Raw genomic sequence first — 18,985 nt, 5'->3', positions numbered from 1 at the left:
AAAGAAAGAAAGAAAGAAAGAAAGAAAGAAAGAAAGAAAGAAAGAAAGAAAGAAAGAGAAAAGAATAAAAAATGTGGAAAATAACTTATAGCCTCCACATTAATTTGAGTATGTGCATGCATGTATATGTGCCTGCACACACACACACACACACACACACACACACACACACCACTCAGATGAATAAAATAAGGAAGAAACAAAGACATGAAATGCAAAGAGAAAAGTGAGATTGCCTAAAACCAAGCTGTCCAACGACAACTGATAATTCTGTTAGCCACCCTGTTAGCACATCTGCATGCCCACACATGCAGTTTTCACTAGAGTGCTATGATAGTCTTCCCCAGGCAGGAGATCTACAGTCCATTTCCAGTGGCTGCCTGGCATCCTATTGTAGCTTGCTTTCAAGATTGCTGAGTCAGGTTTCCACACCCATACCAGCAGGTGGACAGACGTGTCCACGTGTGTGCTGCTATTTCTTAGCACCGATGCTTATCAGGACATCTGCAGGGCTAAAGAAACTTCATTCCACACTGATACTGTCACAGAATACAGTGGCTGTCCTTGAGAATCGGGGTACATTCTGCTGATCTCTACACAATGCTTAGTCATTGCTTCCATTGTTCAGCTGTAGCCTTATATCAGCTAAAAGAGAAAATAATTAGCACTTTAAATATGCTCATTTCCAATGCCAAGGCTAAGAACCCAAGGCAGAAGCCAAGAGGAAAAATGGGAGGGGTGGCCTCACAGAGCTGACTTCAGAGCAGCCACCTAGGGAACCTCTGGACGCCCTTGTCCAGAAGACCACCTGGAGACAGTCATGGGACAGCTTACTGCCAGGTGCTGCCCCCACACGGAGCTGTAACTACTAGAAAGAGACTTAGGGTACTGCACCATCAACCTACTTCCTTTCACAGGAGGCAATACTAGCCACAAAAGCTAGACAGAGGTCCGGTGACATCAGTGTCAGGCCTGCCTAGTACAGTGTATTAATAACAATCAGGAGTACTCTGTGGTGATCTAGTCTAATGCAGTAAATAGTCTCATACACTGGCTGCACACAGGGAGGGGCTAGGGCAATAGCTCTAGTGCTTGCCACACAAGTCGGTCTTCCTGTGTTCATCAGCACCCACTGGCTAGGGTTTGGTGGCACAGGCTTGTATCTCCAGTGCTGGGGAGACAGAAACAGGCAGATGGCTGGGGCACCCTGGCCAGGCAGCCAGCTTCGTTGGTGAAAGGCAGGCATCAGTGAGAGACCCTGTCTCAAAAAGGGGGGTGGGGGCAGCAAGGCAGACAAGAGGGATAGCTTCTGAGGGATGGTACCCAAGCTTGATACCTACCTAGCTGCCATGTGTCTGTGCTCGCGCTCATAGGCACACATACATATACATGCATCCATGTACACGTATGGAGAGAAATATAGATAGTGTGAATGGGAACCACAAGTTGTCATATCGGTAAGAGTAACTTTCAAAAGCCACCCAAGACTCTGGCTATACTGCAGCACAGCTGACTACAAACTTAAATGAGCAAGGAGAGATGGGGCAGTATCAGTAATGAATATTTTGTGGTGATCTAGTCTAATACAGTAATCACTGGCTACATATAGGGGCTAGGGCTATAGAGGAGCACAGGGCAGCCACAAAACCTGGGCAGTGCTTAAGAGCTACAGTCATTCACACCGTGAGGGAGGGAAGAGGTCATCTACTCTAGGAAGCTGACAGAAGGAAAGTGACTGTACTGGATAGTGTGTGTCAACTTGACAGAGCTGGAGTTATCACAGAGAAAGGCGCTTCTGTTGGGGAAACGCCTCCAAGAGATCCAGCTGTAAGGCATTTTCTCAATTAGTGATCAAGGGGGGAGGGCCCTTGTGGGTGGTGCCATCTCTGGGCTGGTAGTCTTGGGTTCTATAAGAGAGTGGACTGAGCAAGCCAGGGGAGGCAAGCCAGTAAGTAACATCCCTCCATGGCTTCTGCATCAGCTCCTGCTTTCTGACCTGCTTGAGTTCCAGTCCTGCATCCTTTGGTGATCAACAGCAGTATGGAAATGTAAGCCGAATAAACCCTTTCCTCCCCAACTTGCTTCTTGGTCATGATGTTTGTGCAGGAATAGAAACCCTGACTAAGACAGTGATCAAATGAAACTTGTTATATCCATTCAATGAAATGCTGTTTAACAACAAAGGAGAAAGTAGTGGCACACTTCACCTCAGATGCACTTAGGAAATAGAAGGTTCAGTAAAAAAACAAGACACCAAATACTGCATAATGGACAAATCTGCTCACAAGAAACGCCCAGGGGAGGCAAGCTCACAGAAAAGACACAAGCACCTTCCTAAGGCTGAGGTTCAGAGTGAGGAATGACCACAAACAGGCATGAGGGATCTTATGGGGGTAATGGAGAATGTCCTAAAGTTGGGCTGTGATGATAGTTATACAAATCTTTAAAAAAGAAAAACAAAAAAAAAAAAAACAAAAAAAACAATTGAACTGTACATGTGGGTACATTTTTGAGTATCTCAATAAAACTGTTTTTTAAGGCAAAAGCTAATACTAGGCTTAAAGGAATTCTCTGACCTTTCTGGTGACAAGACCATGGGAGGACTCTGGCTGCTGAGGAAGGCAGTAGGCCTAATGGGTCAGGAACTGGAGCTGTGGGAGAAGGGAAATGCCTCTGTACAGACCAAGTCCCAAGAGGCAGTGAGGAGCTTCAGCTCAGAGGGTCTAGCCACACCCTTCCACACCCACTCACATGGTTCAAAAGTCTCCCCTGTGCACTGCTCTCTTGATAGTCAAACTCAAGTTTCCAAAATTCTGCGAATAGTATTCAGGTGGCTTGCAAACGGATTCTTTCTCCCAAACAGAACACAAACTCCATGCCGACAGAAATTTTTACCTAGTTACTCACCGTCTAGAACGCTGTTGAATAAGTGAATGACTTTCCTTGTTCCCTTGGAGTCAAAGTCAAGTGAAATATGGATGAGCACTTTCTGACTTACATACCCCTGTTCATACTTCTTTCTTCATTAAAATATAATTACATCACAGGCCCTAGAAGCATTGTAGGTGTGGCTGCTGTGTCACAAGTACATTAGTAGGTGGCAGAAAAGAGATAGGCTATGTCTATGTTCAGTGTTCTGACCTTTGAATATGTGAATGATTAGTAGCTTAACATTCCTTGAAAAAAGCTAGCCTGAGATAACCACCAGTCTGGTGCCACGTAGGCCCCAATGGCTCCCAGGACCAAGAGCAAGCCAGAGACTAGAAGAACCCCTTCAAGGACTGAAGGTCCTGAGCCCAAGACAGACAACTCTCATGTGGGGCCACTTGGGTCAAAGAGCAAGCCCAAGATGAGCACCAAACTGGCATCATGAGGCCTGGACAGGGAGCTAGACTGGGAAGACCACCAGCTGGGTGCCACATGAGCCTGGGGGTGGGGGGGTCAGACCATGACCAAGATGACCCCTGCCATAATAAACATGCAGGGCACAGCACTCCGGAGACCACCCCTGAAACAACCCCAGATACTCAGAGACCCCTGGTGCCACTAATATGAGCAAGTAAGTGGTGGGGAAATGGAAAAGAAAGAGAATGAAAAGGATGTGGGAACAATGAATAGAGGCAGAATTGTTGACACCAGGGTAGCTAGGAATGAGGAACAGCCTGGTGTGAATTGCTGGTGATCCCACCTGGGACCATGGTGGGGTCCTGGCCTGTGCTGCCACATGGGGCCATGTCTGGGTCTGTGGCCCCGCAGCAGCAGGCTCTGTTGCCACCAAAGGCCAGGCAGACATCCCTAGCCTAGGTCGCCACCTGGGGACAGTCTGATGTCTAAGAGTTGTACAGAACTGGCCCTACCCTTTACTGGGGCATCATGGGAGAGCAGGCCCCGGGGCCTTGACAGCAGGATTGCCAGCTGCAGTATTCAGGAAAGCTGATGCACACTGCAGAAGTTGTGGGTGAGTCAGACCCTGGGGATATGAGCATGCGAGACCTGGCCCTGCCACTTGTCTCCTATAGGTGGACCTGCCCCTCATTAGCTTCGAACTCCTGGCACCTCAACTGAGCCACACAGTAAAGCTGCCTCTGGAAAGGGGGTGCACACAGGTGAGCCAGTCCTGAAGGCATGGTCCAGAGAGATGACCCCTCCTCTCTCCCCTTCCACCTATGGCAGGAGGTGGCCCTGGGGACATGACAGCAAGAGAACCAGTGGAGTAACCAACTCAGATATTGCTCAGGCCCTGATCCATGGTTTTGAATTGGCCCATCCCACATCTATCCAATACATAAACTGCTGGAGTTCATGAAGGAGACAGTCCTACAGTTCAAAGCTGCAGGATCTCCATGACACAGGGCAACAAAAGAATATCCAAGAGGAGTTCTGGTAAGGTTCCAGTATAGAGAAGCAGAAGCCTGAGGCCTCTACCATACCAATGAACCATTGCTGAAGACATGTAGACAAAAGGGTATACTGTGGTGACACACTAAATGCTTCCACGATTTTTTTTTTTTCTCTGTTGGGGAAGAGGTTGCAAGAGTGGAGGGTGGATATGAGGGGATGGGGAGATGTGTGGAATTGGAGTTCAAGATGTGAAATTCACAAAGAACCAGTAAAAAATAAATAAAGTAAGTAAAGTAAGTAAATACACACACACACACACAGAGAGAGAGAGAGAGAGAGAAAGAGAGAGAGAGAGAGAGAGAGAGAGAGAGAGAGAGAGAGAGAGAGATCCCTTCTGCCCTTCCCCGTTCTCCTTCCAGCTCCTCTTAGGGCCCCTTCCTCCACATTTATTATTATGCATGCTGAAGGGAGTGGCACAGGTATGGAGGAGTGCCTGACCGAGATGCCCTTGGTGCCCTGACTAGTAACCACAGGTGGTCTCAGGGCTCTATGGGTACTGTGGCTGGAGCTCTCCTGTGCATCCCACTCTGCAGTTTACACTCAACTGTCAAAGCTGGCCCTGAGAGTTCATGATAGACCTAAGATGTGAGTTCTACTCATGTCTTAATGTGGTTGACAACTTAAATCAGCAGCCTCTAACACTTCTGATCATAGATCTGTATTAAAATTCCTAATATGTGTACTCATGAAGCATACAATTCACTGCTATGTAAATATTCAATACAATTAGAGAATATATGCAAGATAGAGTAACTTCAAAAATGACATTAAAAATACATATACAACCCAGTATGCTAGTTCAGTGACCCCACTAATCTAGCTGGTAAAGACGGCGACAAGTGGATGGCACTTCTGACCAGAAGAAAAGCGTCCGTTATGGTAGCACATTCCTGAGATTCCCTCAGTGTTATGCTCACACTGTTTCATAACTATGGTGTTCAGGGAGATGGCTCAGAGGGTAAGACGCTTGCTGTGCAAGCATGAGGACCAGAGTTCAGGACCCTAGAATCCATGTAAAGCTAGATACAGTATGACTCATATAGCAAGATAGGAGGCAGAGACAGGAGAATTCCCAGCGTCTGAAGAGCTAACCAATCTGCACCAATCTGGAGTTCTCAGGTGAGACTCAAACAAGATAGAAGAGATGCTATGGCATGCATGTGACGTGTGCGAATCACACACACACACACACACACACACAGAGAGAGAGAGAGAGAGAGAGAGAGAGAGAGAGAGAGAGAGAGAGAGAGAGAGAGAGAGAGAGAGAGAGAGAGCGCACTTTATAAACTGAAGCTTGTAATTTGGCCTGTGCACCCTAAGAAGGTTTTATGAAAAAAAAATAATCCACTTAACTGCAGGCATCAGCAACCTAGCCGGCAGCACTCAAAAGTCACACCTTATCTAAACGCAAAGCTTTTAGAACCAGGTCGCTGTAGTGGAGGTGGGCTAGGTATATCTTGGAAGGAAACACAACCCACAAGGAACAAGACAAAGAAGCAGAATGTTTAATTTTCAGAAATCTAGTTAACAGAACTCAGAGGCAGTGACAGCTGTAGGCAAGGACATGTAAAAACTGGAACCCATACATTGTCGGTGGGACTATAACAGGACACAGTCTCATAATTCAGACTTAACCATGAGTGAAATTCTGTCCCAGACATTCTACTACTAAGAAAACAAGAGAACGGAAAAGCATCTACACAAAACACAAATATTCCAAACAGCTATTCACACAGTCACTTATCAACCCACATGTCCAACAACTGATAACCAGATAAACAAAACTGCATATCTCTACAATGAGTATTTGAGAATAACAGAATTAAATATACTGGATTTATACCACAATATGAGTAAGATAACATGAAAACAGTACCTCTTAGTGAAATGAGCTGGACACAAAAGGACATGTGTTGCATGACCATTATGAAATATCTAGGAGAGCAACAGAAAAATACATGGGGATGGAAAAGTGGCTAATGGTTGCCACTGCCAGGTGTTAAGTCGGGGCATGGCTGCTGCTGACTAAGACTTTTAAATTTAGGTAATGGTAGGTAGCCCAGTAGATGGCTCAGCAAGGAAAGGGACTTGTAGCCACACCTGATGACCTATGTTCAGTTCCCCAGGACTCACATAGTAGAAGCAAAGAATGGATTCCTGCAAGTTGTCCTATGACCTCCATATGTAGGCTGTGTCGTATGAATATGTACATACATACATACACACACACACACTCACATACACACAAATAAATCTAGTGATGTTGGTCATAGATCTGTGAATATGCAAAAATTGAGCTGTATATTATATAAAAGTAAATTTTATAACAATGAATTTCAGTAAGACAGTTAAGACCATCACCACCACCACCACCACCATCATCATCATCATGTTATTGACCTGGTATTCCAGAGTGAATTCAAGACAAAAGAAGACACTTATCAACAAAAACACTGAAACAACCAATAAAACTATCAGGTGATTAGCAGTGCTGTACTAAGTCCATTACGGTTGTTTATTATAGTCTTGACAAATGTACTCTGCCCTTGAAATACAGACAGTAATCTTTTAATCACTTTAAGGGAAAGGGTTAATTAGAATATAACAGAACAAGCACCAGAGCGACAGCTCAGCGGGTAAAGGTGCCTGCTGCCAAAGTTGGCAACCTGAGTTCCATCCCTAGGACGCACATAGTGTGAAGAGGAAAATGTGGCTTCCACATGCGTCCACTAACCACAAGACTTGTATCTACACTACACACATATATGCATGCATGAGTGTATGTACACACGCAAAAAAAGTAAAATAAAAATTTAAATAAATATATATACACATGTATATGTCTAACAGAACAAATAATAGTGTCTCACTATCAAAAATAAGATGCAGCTACTAAAAGAAACATTTTAGACTGACAGATACTTAACATGGAAATACCCTGTGTTGCTGAGTGAGAGCTGCAGCACACTAGAGATGCAATGACTATTTCAAAGCAAACCTTCAATGCATTGGTTCTATACAGTGTGTGCAACTCAGAGAAACCAACTTTTCACCTTGGACATCATATGTGTCCGTACTACAAAATTTTTACAAGCATATATAAATTGAGATTTAAGACCATAAGCAGACTATGATAGAGAAAGACACCTGAAGTCTCACTCTGCCTCTCTCTATATATACCCACCCTTATATTCACACACACATTTTCCAAAATTAAGAAAAAGGTCATAGGGAAATTCTTAATACCTGAAAAGACTTGGTGTGTGTGGCTGTAAATGTGTGAAGGTCAGAGGAAAATCTCAGGTATTCTTCTTTTTTTTTTTTAAGATTTATTTTATTTATTATATGTAAGTACACTGTAGCTGTCTTCAGACATTCCAGAAGAGGGAGTCAGATCTTGTTACGGATGGTTATGAGCCACCATGTGGTTGCTAGGATTTGAACTCCGGACCTTTGGAAGAGCAGTTGGGTGCTCTTACCCACTGAGCCATCTCACCAGCCCCCTCAGGTACTATTCCTTAGTCACTGTGGTGGTTTGAATTGTAATGGCCCCCACAGGTTCATAGATTTAAATACTTGGTCAACAGGGAGTGAGCTATTAGGAGGTGTGTTCTTGTTGGAAGAAGTGTATTACTGGGAGTGGGCATTTGAAGTTTCATATGCTCAAGCCAAGCCCAATGTCTCTCTCTTCCTACTGCCTGGATGTAGAACTCTCAGCTCCTTCTCCAGCACCATGTCTGCCTGTGTGCTGCCATGCTTTCCACCATGGTGACAACAGACTAAACCTCTGAACTGTAAGCTAGGCCTAATAAAAGGCTTTCCTTTATAAAAATTGCCATGATCAGGTGCTGGCCACCTTTCTCTGAAGACAAAAGAATCTCACTAGCCGGAAGTGCATCAAGTAGGTTAAGCTGGCTGGCCAATGAGTCACTGCCATACATCTGTCTCCCACAAGTATGAGATTACAAGTGTGTGACACTACATCCAGAGTTTTTTTATGTGGGTGCAAGGGACCAAGCTCAGACCTCATGCTCTCCCTCCTGAGCTATCTCCCAAGTCCTGAACATTTTCAATCTGAAAGGCCTACATTCAACTCCCCTAGGAGCTGCCACCAGGGTGGAGAGGAAGACTGCCTGGTTCTGTTTGCAAGGTGAAGAGGGAATCCTCACCTGAGACCACTCTCAGCCCCAAGGTAATGTCCACCTGAACAGTGGAGCCCTGTGGTAGGAAGCATTCTAAGAACAAGAAACTGTAATCATGTCAGGTGGTAGCTATGTGCAGATTACGACATCCTCTCTATTTTGAGCATATTTCAATGTTTTCACAATAAAAGTCGAAGAAAAACAATAAAGGTCTCTGTATTTGACCTCTAGAATCCATCTTCCTTAATTACTCAGGAATCAGAATTAAGACACAGGACCATTAGTCTGGGAGGGAGGGGGAATCACTGACTGTGAACCTATGCCAGACTCTCCTTCCCTTCCATTGTACATTGCAGTGCAGATCCCTGATCTCATATGACCATGGCCATAGGAAAACCGAGGGCAACAGGACAGTAGGGCTAGCACTAAACTGAGAAAAGCACAAGTGAATTTATTTATTACTGGTTGGTTGATAATTAATGATTAAATCACAGAGTGTGCCTGTCTCCTCAGCCTCTTGAGCAACTGAGACTACAGGCTCGGGTACCACGTCCAGCTCGATGACATGGTGTATAAAGGAGAGGCATGGTGTAAAGAAAAAACAAAAACACAAACCCAACAACTAACAAGAGTGAGAGAGTCTAGAGCACATGCTCCCTCCCCCTCTCATGGAAAACCACCATCTTCCCATCTAACCCATCTACAAGTGTCTGCAGGTATAAGAGTCACAAAAGCCAGAGGTCAGTAGGAAGTCTGCAGTTTTCAAGAACAGAGCTTAAGGTCAGACATGTGTGCAGCCCTCAATATAGTCTATTTCATAGTGAAATGTTTTACCTCTCACATAAACTGAATGTCCCACTACAGACCACAGTGAAGAGCGGCAGCCTCTGGCTCAGACACCAGGCCACCCTAAGACCAGGACCCCCTTACAAGCAAAGACCCAGACTCAGCTCAGGAGCCTGGCAGGCAGGAGGGCTCAGGGCTGACTGTGCCCAACTACTTCATGTGTTCAATAAATGTTAACAGAAAGGTATGAGCTCTTCCCAGGGTAGAGGGAGCTATTTTGGAATTGAGTGCATAGCACACAGCCTAGGAGGTCTGAATTCTCCTCCTTCCAGATTCATACCTTTTCCTGCACTCTGCTGGTCAGAGATCCACCCAGCCATTCAGCAAGAACAACCCCAACAACACATGACTTGACACAACCAGTTGCTCCAACAATAATGGAGTCTTGACTCTATTAAAAATGGAGGAATAGGAGGAGGTGGATGAGGAGGAGGAGCAGGAGGTGGTGGTGGAGAAGGGAGTGGAGGAGAAGGTGGAGGACAAGGAAGAACAGGAGGTGGTAAGGGAAGAGGAGGTGAAAGAAGAGAGGGAGAAGGAAGAGAATTGTTAAGAACCCAAGTGGAACACCCTCCTGACCATTTTCAGATCAGTGTAATAGGGAAACTTTTCCACACTGGAGCTATCTCAAACTCTTCTATTATTTATGGGGCTCAACCTAAGCACAGAAATACAGCAGGCAAATTTCACTTATACTGTGCTTAGCCCTGGGGGTCTAGTTCATTCAAGTGTTGGTTTCTAAGTCTTTTCTTCCAATGCCATTGGCACCGAGGACAGGAAATCCTCTCTTCTGTTTGGTTTTATGCTTACAGCATTTGAAAAGAAGTCACTTGTCTCTCTAGTCCTCGGTGCCTTTTGCTGGCAACCAATCAGCTCTAGGTCAACGTCACCTCGCCCCTACCTTACAATATATGAGCATAACTTTGTTTTTTAAAATTTTATTGCATTTATATATTTATTAGAAGGGGGCACACGCACGCAGGTGTGAAGTCAGAGGATAACTTGTAAGGAATCAGTTCTCTCCTTCCACCATGTGAGTGCTAGGAATCAAACTCATGTCATGAGGATTGGCAAAAGCACCTTTACTGCAAGCCACAGAGCCAGCCTGAGCATAATTTTCTAAGACCCCACTGTGGTCTCAACCAAGGCCAAACCAAAGTCCCCTATGTCACTGTCCCTCCCAAATTTGGCTTCCCACTCCCCATGAGTGCCCCCTCCTCCCAACTAACCAACCAATCCCATCCAGGACCAAGTACCAATGGCTCTTCTGTAATGTAGGCTCCCACATCAAGGCTTGTCCTTCCCTTCCTACCTGGCTTCCTTGACCTGCAACCATCACCAAGATCACATAAGTTAACACATGACTGTCCCACAGTGTTCTTGGGGTAATCTGTCTAGAGCTAGCTTCTTTTCTATTTGCTACTCCCATGTGGTCATGATTTCAAATGTATAGAGTATTAACAAGTCTTTAGGAGAAATAAGCAAAGAGTGAGTGATGGACAGTTGAGTTCACAGGATGCTCAGCAAGAAAAGGGACCTTTTTGAGAACCTGAGTTCAATACCCAGGGCCCACATGGTGGACAGAAAGAACTGACTCCCAAAAGCTCTCCTCACTTCCAACCACACTCTTAGTCACAACATAGGTATGTACACTCACATGTAAGTATCTCAAATGAAATAACCATGCAGCCTAAGACAATGATGGAAAGCAAAAAAAATAAAAAATAAAAAAATAACATTTATCTATTCTGTTTAAAGCTTGGTTTTAGAAAACATGGTGCATTCTGCCTGAGACCCTGTCACTTAATCCACCTGGCTCAGGACCAGCAATTAATCTCCTATTATGATTGCATACTGGCTTGATCTCCATAATTGTTGCACCTGAGGTCTTTTGGCCAGGCTATAACAACCTTTTGACATCACAAGATAATATTATCATCTACAAAGTTCATGTTAGAGAGAAATAAACACAGAGAGAGAGAGAGAGAGAGAGAGAGAGAGAGAGAGAGAGAGAGAGAGAGAGAGAGAGAGATCTCATAATGCTTTAAATAAGTTTATGAAATCCTGCTGGGCCATGTTCATGGCTGTCCTCAGCAACACACAGCTACCCACAGCCTGTGGGCCACACAACTTTGAAAGGCAGAGGGATGTTGGACATTCTCCTGTTTTAGCGTCATCTTTGTCACATGCTCCCATTTCTGAGAAGGGCTCTAAAGTCCAGCTCTTTCTGTGACACTGTTACCAGAGCTACAAGGTTAAAGACAAGAAGCCTAGAATACATTTTTATCAACCTTTCCTGACAGTCATTAAAGCAATAGAAACACTTGAGATCACCCTGCAAACACCCTGGAAGACGGGGGCAGCAGGAAGGACACAAGTAGCTAGACAGCAAATGACTTCTTTCCTACACACAACTCCAGAGAAGCGAGGGAAGACACAAGTCAGAATCTGATGCCCCACATCCTAAAATATCCTTCAGGCTTCAGTAAGCCAATGTCGGACGGGCACACTAGGATAAGCAAGAAAATGCAAGTACACAAGAGGTTGCAATTTACAAGTAGGTAAACTGTATAACGGGCTGGCTAGATGGCTCAGAGAGTAAAGGCACTTGCTGCCAAGCCTGAAAATCTGAGTTCAAACCCCAGGACCCACATAGTAGAAAGAGAGCTGACTCTTTCAAGTTGTCTTCCAACCTAACAGGTAGAGAAGGCATATGTACTGGCTAGTTTTGTGTCAACTTGACACAGCTGGCGTTATCACAGAGAAAGGAGCTTTAGTTGAGGAAATGCCTACATGAGATCTAGCTGTAAGGTATTTTCTCAATTAGTGATTAAGGGGGAGAGGCCCCTTGTGGGTGGGACCATCTCTGGGCTGGTTGGTAGTCTTGGGTTCTATAAGAGAGCAGGCTGAGCAAGCCAGGGGAAGCAAGCCAGTAAAGAACATCCCTCCATGGATTCTGCATCAGCTCCTGCTTTCTGACCTGCTTGAGTTCCAGTCCTGACTTCCTTTGGTGATAAACAGCAATGTGGAAAATGTAAGCAGAATAAACCCTTTCCTCCCCAACTGCTTCTTGGTCATGATGTTTGTGCAGGAATAGAAACCCTGACTAAGACAGCATAAGAGGAGGTCTGTGGTTCATGAAACAGCTGGTGGGCACCTCTATACTTCAGGCTCATCTGTGAGGCATACTCATGAGTTTCCTCCCATCAAAAGAATTTATCATCCACATCTAGACTCATGAAGACCAAAAGAGAACTCTGCCATTCAGGACAGAAGTATGCAGAAAGACCTCCAAGGGCAAAGTGAACAAACAGTCTCACTGGGCAGAACCTGATGCTGAACCGTGTCTTACTGTGCTCCACATTCCCAAGCAGCGTTGCCTCTCAGACAAAGCCTGGATGAGCAGTTGCTGTGACCATGTCCTTCAGTCTCTTGCAACCTGCCTGCACTCCTGCTTTTCCTATTCCTATTCCTGCAGGCAGCCCTGGTACCCCAGGAGGCAGCCATAAATAACCCTTTGTGGCACCTGCGTTCCCCTGGAAGATACACCTGGCTTCACTTAAAACAAACCCAAAATGAACTGTCTCTAAACTAGCTGTGAAATAAGCAGCCTCCATATCTACAGCCAGGCAAAGCTCTGCCCTGAAGCCACTTGCTCAGTGCACTTGCTGTGACCTCCGCGTCCATCCTTTCCTTGGCAGAGAAAGGCTGTCAAGGCACTGAGGCTGCAGAGACAGCTGACTCTCCCGTGTTGGGAGCCCGGGGCTTTTCTCACCAGGATGCTGCAACTCTGGATATTACTAGTAACTCAAACAAGAATTACCAGGCGTGACCAGCTTAGATCCCAGTACAACACTGAGACTAGCAATACAGTGCAAGGAACAAGAGGCCATAACTTATTTCTAAGTCCCTTTCTGGTTTGAGTCAATTTGTCCTAAGTCACCCTCAGGGAAGGCATTAAAAAAAAAATGAAATCTGAGGGGGGAAAATGCTCAAAAGCAGTGAGAAGATTGGAAATAAGGGAGGAACGAGGCTAGCTCTGAGCTTTGGCCCAGGCTCCCCTCCGAGATTGACAGCTGCAGATCCTATTAATGGCCCTCCAGCACCCTTCTTACATTTCACTGCTTTAATCCAAGTCATCAGAAAGTTCTAACAAGACCAGCTACTAAAGCATAAGGGCAGGAGCTGGGGAGTGGAGGCTGCAGTGTACAGGAGAGTGGGTAAGCAGTAAGTGTGGGGTCGCTGGTGTGGCCTTGGGTGACTCTTGGGTCTGTCATGAATCACACAGCTGGTGTATAACAAGAGCTCTCACTTTTTAACTCTTGGCACTACTTCATGAACAACGCAATTATTTTTCACTGTAAATTTTTGTTGCTCCATGAAGTCATCCTTCTGCATCCACGAGGACTGGCTTCAGGACACCTCAGTACACATACATCCTCAAGTCCCTGAAATAAAATGTCACAACAGTCTGGCCTAAATTCCATAGGTTGAAGCAAAAGAACTGGAACAAATTCCAGACCAGTTTGGACCACACAGCCATTTCCAGTCCAGCCTGGGCTATGGTATGGGACTTCGTCTCAGAAAAACAAAAACTATGGCCAATGGGTAAAGGCCCTACCATCAAGCCTGACAACTCACGTTTGACCCCTTGGACCCACACAGTGGAGGAGAGAACTGACTCCCAGTGCAGTGAGAGCACTCTCCCAATGCGGTACTCAGTGCAGTGAGAGCACTCTCCCAATGCGGTACTCATCCTACCCTGAGCCATCAAAAGCCGCCTTCTGCCTGCCCCAGAATCAGGGATGGGCAGCACCCCAAAGCTTCACTGCATGACCACGGCCTGCCCGCCCACTGCAGCTGCCATGGCTTTGCTCAGGCCATTGGAATGTCCACACTCTCCTGACAAAACCTTGCCTACCTTTAAGATCCAGCTGCAGAGCCATCAATTCCAATCAATTCCAGAAGGTTCTGGACTCAGGCACTCTGTTCCTGCCACACTTTAACTACTTAGCTATAATATTTAACATGAAGAAATGTGTACAAGCCACATCTCTTCTCATAGTCTACTGTTCTGAAGACAAGAATAGTTGCTTTTTTTTTGTTGCTTTTTTTTTTTATTTTTACTTTTCAGGTAAGGAACACATTGGATCCTAAACAAATGAAGTAACAAGCCATTCTTTAATAGTCATAACACAACTTTAACAAACATGCTTCAGTACTAAGCAAGTAGTACGTTCACAGCTGACCGCTTGATGGTCTCATTGAGAATTTCTTTCTAGGTGACTTTACACTGTCAGGTTGACAATTAAACTAAATGTCATATTTGCAATAATTAATTAATCTTCAACTGCTAACAAAGTTTAGGATATATATATATATATATATATATATATATATATATATATATAGTCAACTTGACACAAGGTAGGGTCTCAAGAAGAAAGCATGCCAACTGAGAAAATGTCCCATCAGACTGGCCTGTGTCGTGATTGTGTTGTTGTCTGATGAATATGATAAGCCACACCTCCTAATAGTGCCACTCCCTGGGCCAACCATATACAAACCATCACATACCATTTTTACCAATTCACATCAGCCAGTCCTGCTCATACCAATATAATGCTTTAGGACACATTCAAAAGGGAGGGTTTTTAACTTAAAAGAGAATTTTGTTTTAGTTGTTTATAACAAAGTTTGCTTTGAGAGAGAAAAGGCCACTTCAAATAAAAACAAGCAAAACACACTTAATATCCAGTCAAATATAATTGAATTTAATAAGCAGTTACAAAAACTCTGGGTCTTTCTGGACAAGAAAGAGATTCAGAAACCCAAGGATAAATAAAAGGAAGCCTTAACTGCAAAATCATGGGTAATACAGTAGAAACAAATATGCAAAAGGCCATAATTTAAGATAAGTGTGGTCTGGCAAAGTGAACTGTGGCTAAAGGGACAGAGGGAACACCAACTATTATGTCGGTTCCTTCAGCCAGGAAACAGCCCAGACTTCTCAGAGGTCAGAGCATATATGCTGCATTGTCAGTCATACGAAGAGTTCAGCAGAGCTAAGGAGATGGAAACCACATAACCAAAAGAACTACCGTTGGGTTTGTCCCAGAATGGAGTAAATCTGGTGGGACAGTGCAAGAAATGGCAAGTGTAGGAGAGACCCAGAGAGGCTCCAAATAAGCATGCTCAAGTCCTGGGCTTTGATCTTTAGACAGCAGAACATCAAGCTCCTCAAATACATGGAAATGCATAGCATGCTGTATTAGAATGCTCGCTTGGCCTAGAAAGAGAGAGACTAGCTGGAAAACTGCCTTACCAAACCAGGCAAGAAGACCCGTTTCAGAGACCGGACGGACAAAAAGGCAGGGGTTGGCTTGAAAGACAGACTTGCAAGTAATTAACCAGCCATATTTCCTTTTTGCCCTTCTGCTATCTTCAAATAGGTATACACTTCTAAATATAGTAGGAAATACAGCTTCTTTTAGGAAAAAGAATGTACTGCTAACCAGGTCGTGTATGTTGGGGAGAAAGAACATGTGAGACATAAAAAAATTAACCCTAGAATTTTACTATGGGTGCTTAGGCCTGCCCCGAGGCTAAATATGATCAAGGGGGGTCAGGCAGCATTGCAGCTTCAAACCTCTTAAGCTTTACCCACCATCTTCCCACCCATTAGAAAATTAGTAAGGCCAGGCAGGGACAGCAAGATGGCTCAGCAGATAAAGGAGCTTGCTACCAAGCCTGATGCCTGAGTTCAATCCCAGGGAACCACAGGATGGAAGGAAAGAACCAACACCTGCAAGTTGTATTCTAGGCCAGGATTGGATTGTTATTGCTTTGCAGAGGTTTTGTGCCCCCCGCCCCCGACCCAAAATCTTGGGACAGAACCTAAGGTCTTGACAAGAGCTCTAGCACTGAGTTAAATCTCCAATTCTTCCACAGAGCTCATGGAAATAGTTTCCTAAGAATACTTAAGTTCAACAAAGGAATATGTAAACAAAGTGACCTTGAGTTAAGGTGACCCACACCACCTTACCTAAAGTCAATTTAAAATACCTCTGAAATGCTAGCAATGCATGCAAAACTATCAATTTTCTGCTCTTTAAGACATCTGTTAGATAATATAATTGTACTGTTTGCCCCAAAGCATTATGGCTGCTTCTACAATCACTAGAGTTGAAAGCAATTATATTTCTCTTAACCTCTATATTAAAGCTCTCCTATTAACCATTTCTACAAAGGACCTCTCTGTACTATAACCTATGTTATATATGTATGAATATATATTTGTGTGTTATATATGCATATATATGTACTATAACATATAGCTTATATTCTTATAGCTACAGATGAATCTCTTCTAACCTCAAATTTAAAGGTACAGAGACTTAGCAAATAAAATACAATCTCCTGAACATGTGTGTCCTATGAATCATCATCACTGTGGCCACAGAACAAACCAAGAAGCAACAAGGAAGGTTTAAAGAGTACAATGGGGCTCACCAGTGTTGAGGGGGATGTTGACAAGAAGGATGGTTGGTTGGGGGCAAGTATGCAAGAAAGGACACAAATTTTAATAGAGCTATAATGGCTCAGAGGTTAAGTGCACTTACTGCTCTAGCAAAGGACCTGGGCTTGATCCCTGACATCCACATGCAGCTCACAACCATCCATAATTCCAGTTCCAGGGCATCCTGTGCCTTCTGACATCTAAGGGCACCAGTTGAGCATGTGGTTCAGATGTATGCAGGAAAAAACTCATACACACAAAATAAAAATAAATATACATTGTTAGTAGAAAGGAAATGTTATGGTTGGATATTAAAGTCTCCACGAGTATACACTTGGTCACCACCTGGTGATGCTGGGTGGGGGGTTGTGGAACCTTTAGGAGGTAAGACCTAACTAGAAAAAGTAGGTTTCTGGGGACAGGCCTTAAATACATGACCAATCTCTCCTTTAAGTCTGTCATCCTTCTCCTGCTCCTTCCTGGTCCATCAAAACATGAGCAAAACACAGCTAGTCCCTGCCACATGGAGCTACCCAAGATGGTAGAGCAATCTGCCACAGGTCCCCACAAGACTGTATCCCCCACATTGTGAGCCCCCATGAGATACACTGTATCCCCCACATTGTGAGCCCCCATGAGATACACTGTATCCCCCACACTGTGAGCCCCCATGAGATACACTGTATCCCCCACACTGTGAGCCCCCATGAGATACACTGTATCCCCCACACTGTGAGCCCCAACGAGATACAATGTATCTATCCCCCACACTATGAGCCCCCATGAGATACACTGCATCCCCCACACTGTGAGCCCCCATGAAATAGACTGTATCCCTCACACTGTGAGCCACAGTAGATACTTCTTACTTAAAGGTGCTTATTGCCAGATAGTTAATCACAGGGAGGAATATGGACAAGATTACACAATAGCAACTGGGCACTGTGGCACACACCTTTGATCCCAGCATTCAGAAAGCAGAGGCAGGTGGATCTCTGAGTTTGAGGTTAACCTGGCCTACAGAGAAAGTTTCAGGACAGCTAGGGATACAAAGAGAAACCCTGGCTCAAAAAGCCAAACATCAACATGGGGACTACAATTATGGCAATGTACAGTACTCTTAAAATCTGCTAAGAGGGAAATTATGTCTGGTGTTTGAAACCTGGCCAGCTACTCGGGGCTAGTGAAGTCATGGATCTTGATGGAGAACCTACAGCCACCACTTTACTAAACCAGCATAATGCCCTAACTACATTCTAAACATTCGTCCTATTACTCACAGCAAGTGTAGTTCTCACCTCTCATCAAGAAAACTTTTCTTTGCAACAGTCAGAGACCATTACAGAAAACCACAACCAATCAAAATGCAGAATTGTGGAATCCTGTCCCAATGGACATAGCCATCACCTATGGCTCAGGGAACATTGCAGAAAAGGGGCAAAAACAGTTTTAAAGCCAGAATATACGTGAATTTGCTAGGAGATTACAGCATGTACATATCTGAATACATTGTACATGAGAAGCGTATCATTTCATATGTTGATTTAAAAGACTGTGTGCACGTGCGCCTGTGTATAGGTCTCTGTGTGAGTGTGTAGGTGTGTATGTCAGAAGCTACACCATCAAGTTCCACCAGCATGGCTGACTAAACATGAACTGACCAAGGGCAACAACAATATGCTACTAACAATGCTAGGATGGAGAAAGCCCATAGACCTCGGCCTAATGCAAAGACAACAGGCAACAGGACGTACATATCATTAGCCATTTGCTCTATGTAGCCAATCTACAGCATGTACATATTTGAATACATTGCCCATGAGAAGCATATTGTTTCGGATCTTGATTTAAAAGATTGTATGTGGCCGGGCAGTGGTGGCGCACACTTTTAATCCCAGTGCTTGGGAGGCAGAGGCAGGCGGGTTTCTGAGTTTGAGGCCAGCCTGGTCTTCAGAGTGAGTTCCAGGACAGCCAGGGCTACACAAAGAAACCCTGCCTCGAAAAATAAAAATAATAATAATAATAAAAAAAAGATTGCGTGCACATGCGCCTGTGTCTGTATGTCTGTGTCACATAGGTA

General features: G+C 44.5%; 1 protein-coding gene and 1 non-coding gene across 41 annotated transcripts in view; one reads left to right on the top strand and one right to left on the bottom strand.

Annotated features, from left to right (window-relative positions):
- Positions 1 to 18,985, bottom strand: part of Clasp1 (cytoplasmic linker associated protein 1) — a 219,805-nt gene that overhangs the window by 148,519 nt on the left and 52,301 nt on the right. The window lies entirely within an intron of this gene.
- On the top strand, positions 3,044 to 3,175 carry LOC115064135. Its single transcript, XR_003843991.1, has one exon. It is a non-coding gene; the product is annotated as a small nucleolar RNA SNORA17 (small nucleolar RNA).

The sequence above is a fragment of the Mus pahari genome, chromosome 5 (genome assembly GCF_900095145.1).
Source record: "Mus pahari chromosome 5, PAHARI_EIJ_v1.1, whole genome shotgun sequence".
NCBI lineage: Eukaryota > Metazoa > Chordata > Mammalia > Rodentia > Muridae > Mus > Mus pahari.
Note: the sequence above shows the minus strand (reverse complement) of the source record. Positions and strands in the feature narration are given on the sequence as shown.